Here is a 6,000-nt window from a genome sequence, read left to right on the forward strand (position 1 = left end):
AGCCAGGGGGATACTTTTAAATACATAAATTGGATTACAGCTCTCTTGCCCGCACTTTTCCAATAGCACCCCATCACACCTGAAATGAAATCCAGTCTTTCATCATAGTCTGTAAAGCTCTACATAACTTCTCTCTATCAGTCCTATCATTCTGCTCTTCCACCTTTCTACTTTAGCCACCTATGCCTGCTAAAGCATCACAAGTACAGCAAATATATTTCCAGAATTTTCACAACTCCTCATTTCCTCACTTTTGTTTAGGCCTCCACACATACGTCACCATCTCAGAGAGGGCTTTCCTCGCCAATCTATTAAAACAGCACCATTTCCATCACTCTCCCTCTTTGTATCCTCCCTTAATTTTGTTTATTGCCCTTATTACTACTGGTAAATGCATATTTCCAATCCTTTGGATATCCGTGTTACCTCCAAGGACAGGCCAACTTTCCAAAGACTTTAAATAGTTCTTAAACCTCAGCTGAAAGTAAACTTAGAGCCACGCTTCATGGCAAAAACCTGTAGTCTTAACTACTCAGGCAGAATGATTGCCAGTTCAAGGACTACTTTGACAACACAGCAAGACTCTGCCTCAAAAATAAATAAAATAAACTTGGAAATGAAGAGAAACTTACCAGTTTAAGTCACTGGACAGGCACAGAATGAATGATGACCTTCTCCCATTACAGTATCCAATATGTCTATTGGCAAACTGTTTACTAAACTATGAGAGCCTCAACGTGGGAAAAGAATTAAAGTTTAAATAAAGTCTTATAAGCCTTTCAAAAATAAAATACTTTGGGCTGGGTATATAGCTCAGTGGTTAAGCACTTGCCTAGCATGTGCAAAGACCAGGTTGAATCCCCAGTAATGAACAACAAAAAACAAAAATAAAAATGTTGCAAAACTAATACTTTAACAGCAGTAGTAACAGCTGTTCAGAGAAATGGAAATCCATACCCCTTCCAAGGTTTCATTTTAAGGGGCAGTTCTTTCAAAATGATAAACAACTCTTCTTATTTTCACTTGTGACAGACAAGCATTTTAAGTGATGTTTTTCCAGGACACTCAAATCTAATTAGAGTCAAAATAGCACTCTATCTAATTTCCCAGGTTCAGATGTGAGAGAAAAACCCCCGTACTTAACTTTAGAAAGGGAAAGAGAGAGAAAAGAGAAGTTGAAAAAGTTCAACATCAATCTAAACTTAAAGAGAGTTAAAGTGCCTGCAGCACCAATGCTCCCAGAGCAGATTTTTATCTTGGGATTTGTGGATTTTAGAGCTCAATAATTTCCTTAAAACTATATGTAAAATGTTGTATAACCATGCATACATCCACAGCTTTTGCAAAATTCTGAGCTCTATATCCTCAGAAATGTTTTTAAAAATATATGTCTGTTCTAATTTTATCACAGATTTTAAACAGATCCTATCAGTTGTGCACTTCAGACAATAGGGACAACAGTTTAAAAAAATGTAGTATTGGAAATCTTATACACTAGAACACTCGGCCACTGAAAATTTGTTTAATAAAACAGGTGACCTCAAAGATCTGGGCCCTATGAGAGACATTTTTAAAAAATATTTATCTTTTAGTTGTAGTTGGACACAATACCTTTATTTCACTTATTTATTTTTATGTGGTGCTGGGGATCAAACCCAGGGTCTCACACGTGCGAGGTAATCTCTCTACCACTGAGCCACAACCCCAGCTCCTAGGAGAGATATTTAATGGTTCTTATTTCCAAGGTATTCCTAGAATTTCTAAGACTATTTTATATCTCTTGATGACTGGATGTGAAACTCAAAGTGAAACTCTTCAAGGACCAAGAAGAAATTAAGCTTGGCCACGAAGCCAGAATCAAAATTAGCACTGTGGGTATACACCATCTAGACATATATACTGGCTTCTGTAAATACCTTTATTTACCTCTGGGACTAAGGAAAATTATTACTTAGCTTGGAGAAAAAGAATGATTTGAAATAGAAAATATTAGAATCCTAGGCTAGCCAGGGGCAGTGGCACATGCCTATAATCGAAGTGGCTTGGGAGGCTGAGGCAGGAGGATCGCAAGGTGCTAAGCAACTCAGTGAGACTCTGTCTCTAATAAAATACAAAATAGGGTTGGGGATGTGGCTCAGCAATCAAGTGCCCCTGAATTAAAAAAAAAAAAAAAATCCCAGGCCAAAGATCCTCTGATATGGAAGTTCCCCACAGATGTTTTGCAATATAAAAACTAATTATAGGGATAGGGTTATGGCTCAGTGGTAGAGTGCTTGCCTAGAATGTGTAAGATATTAGGTTTGATCCTCAGCACCACATAATAAATAAATAAATAATGAAGTTATAATGTCCATCTACAACTAAAAACTATTTTTAAAAAGTAATTATAATTATACATTTCTTGGAAAACATGAGTAAAAAAATGAAGTCTGACATCACATCAAATTTCTCAAAATATAAATTTACAACTGATAACAAATGACATTTTAGTTTGCTTAATTAACAAATACTACAAAACTAGAGGAGAAAAGATGAAAAGAACATATCCATATATTCATATCATGATGAGTTAGAGCACAATTCTCATCTGGGAGTACAACCATCCTTCCCACCATTTGGAAATAAATATTTAATTCTATAATTATAAACAAACAGTAACAACTATTATTTTTGTAATATTAATCACAGAAAATAAGCTTATACAATCCTATTGGCTGGTAGAGATTCTCTGAAGGTGAATATAAAAGATTTTAGAGTAAGCCTTATCATTAATGCTATGTATTAACCTCTATGAGCTACGCACATAATAGGAATTTTCAGTTAAAGCATTTGTTTTATTTTAAAATTGTTTGCTTTTGGGACTGGGATTGTAGCTCCATGTGGAGAGCTTGCTTAGCACATGTGAGGCACTGCGTTCCACCTGCAGCACAGCTTAAAAATAAATAAATAAAATAAAAGTATTGTGTCTGTCTATAACTAAAAATTTTTTTAAAAATTGCTAAAAAATTGTTGGCTTTCTGTGCTTACTATAATACAAAAAAGATTCTAATTCTCTTAACTTTTGTTCATCTACTATTCCATTTTACTACTCGCAGATCCTCTTGATTATGCAAAATAAACGAGTATTTTAAGAATACTACCATGTAGATCTCCTAGAAGTTATCATTAAGAGGTGGGATTGCACAGGCTGAAATATGAAACATGAAATAATATATTTACTTATTTCAAGTATGAATTCAAGAATATTAGAAAGAATGTTATATAACTACATTATTTTGACATTACCAAAATCAATTTTTAGAATTCAAATTTGATTCAGATCTCAATGATAACTTTCTGAAATTTACTTTGGATAAACTTAACCATACACATAAATAGGTTTTGTGTGTAATTCCATTTCTATGACCTATATTTATATTTAGAAAGACATGTTGTCCACATATCTGACAGTATTACAAGCTTGAGATGGAAGTGTACTGAACTTTCCTCTTTTACTTATGGAAGAGAAAAGTATGTCTGAAGACAAGGCTCACACTGCTATCAAATCAAGCTGAACACCATGTACTAGTATCCTTTAAGATGAAAATTGTTTTTGTCTGACTTCTAAAGATGAAAGAGTCTTTATAAGCATAAATGATTTTAACTACCATCAAAAAGTAAGGTAGAGGGCTGGGATTGTGGCTCAATGGTAGAACACTCGCCTAGCATGTGTGAGGCACTGGGTTCGATCATCAGCGCCACATAAAAATAAAATAAAAGTATTGTGTCCATCTATGACTAAAAAATAAATATTAAAAAAAAAAAAGTAAGGCTGAGGGCTGGTAGAGTGCTTGCCTCGCATGCACAAGGCTCTGGGTTTAATCCCCAGCACCACAAAAGAAAAAAAAAAAAAAAGGTACGGTTGTTTTTAAAGGCAATCCAAAAATAACAAAACAATAATTAACTATTTTCTACTATAATAACTATATTTTAAAGTTACAAAAATATCCATGAAATCAATTACATTCCTCATATTCATAACACACAACAAGAAAACAAAATGGGAAGAGAAAGAAAATTCTATTCATAAGAGCTACCAATAGACTTAATGAAATACTTGGTAGTCAAGAGCTATATAAAAGAATATTATAAAACTTAATGAGTATATATTAAATTTAAGAACTTCCATTCATCAAAAAGTATTATTAAGAAAATGAAAAGACAAGTTATATACTTTAAGTTTTACAACTCATATAACTGGCAAAGAGGCTTATTATCTAAAACATATAAAGACTTTTTACACATTAACTTACAAAACAGGACAAATAACAGGATAGAAAATAATGAGCAAAAAATGACATGCATAGTCAAGAATATTAAAAGACTTCAGCCTCATTAGTAATTTAAAAAATGCAAATTTAAGGCCATAATATTTTATACCTATTATACTGGCAAATTTCTCATAATCTAAGTATTAGAATGTATATCAAAAAGAAACCTTATCCTTTTGTAGATTATACATTGGTATAAATAGTTTGAAAAACCAATTTTTCATTATTTTTTAATTTCCCATTCTGATAACTTATGATCAGCAATTTCAATTCTACTCCTAGTTATATATCTCAGAGAAACCTCAAGTCACCAGGAATGTGCTTAAGAATGTTAATATACAGAGAAAGGTACTTACTAAAAAGAAATAACTGAATACAAAATTCAAAACAGTGGTTATATGGGGTAGGGAAAAAGTAGATTAGACCAAATGGATGGGTTATGGAAGGATGCTATGGTTTGAGTGTTTGTGTCCCTCTAAAGCTCACATGTTGAAATCCTAAAACCAGTAACTAAATGGCTTCCTTATCAATAATGATTTTAACTATAAATGCATTAATATTCTAAATGTATATACAAAAGAAAGTGTAAATTATGAAAGATGATATAATATCCGCCCGCCCCCACCCACAGTGACAGAATTAAGAGGTAGCATCTTTTGGGAGGTCTTTTGGCTCTGTCTTATTGAATGGGATTAGTACTTTATCAAAGAGACCCAAGGGAGCCTATCTTTCACATGTGAGGATGCAAGATGGTACCATCTATTAGGACCAGGTTCTCACCACACCCATATCTGCCAGCACCTTGATCTTGAACTTCCCAGCCTCCAAACTATGAGAAATAATTGTTGTTTATAATCTGCATGGTTCATGGCTTTTTTTTTTTTGTACCAGGGACTGAACTCAATGGCACTCAACCACTGAGCCACATCCCCAGCCCTATTTTGTATTTATTTTATTTAGAGATCAGGTCTCAACGAGTTGCTCAGCACCTCACTTTTTGCTGAGGCTGGATTTGAACTCATGATTCTCCTGCCTCAGCCTCCTGTGGTTTGTGGCATTTTTGTTGTAGTAGCCCAAAAAGACTAAGACAAAGCTATATAGAGACAGATGCCAATAACTGGTAAGGTTCTGGACCTTGGGTTGGTACTGTCTATGCAAGAAGTTCATTTATTATACCATCTTTCATAATTTACATGTTCTTTTGTACATACATTTAGAAAACTTAATGCATTTATAGTTAAAATCATTACTGATAAGAAAGCCATTTAGTTAATGGTTTCCTTTCTGTTATTGCAGTTCCTCAATCGTTTCGTGACAACTTTTTTGTTATTTAGTTGAATTTTATTTAGTAGCATTTTCCTTTTCTGTTTAATTTTAATAATTTTCTTAGTGGCTACCTTGGGGATTACAATTAACATCATAAACTAAACATTACCACCTTAGTTTCAATAGCATACAAACACTCTGCTCCTATATACTTCCATCCCCCCTCCTTGACAAATGTTATTATCACAGACTTCAGCTTTGTGTGCTCATTCACACAGATTTATAAGTATTGATTTATGAATCAGTCTTTTAAATTCACATGGAAAAAAGAGAAACCACAAAACAAATGTACAATTAAACTGGCTTTTACATTTACCTATGTAGTTATATCTTTGTCAGTGTTATTTATTTCTTTATATGGCTT

Source organism: Marmota marmota, unplaced genomic scaffold (genome assembly GCF_001458135.2).
Source record: "Marmota marmota marmota unplaced genomic scaffold, marMar, whole genome shotgun sequence".
NCBI classification, from domain to species: domain Eukaryota; kingdom Metazoa; phylum Chordata; class Mammalia; order Rodentia; family Sciuridae; genus Marmota; species Marmota marmota.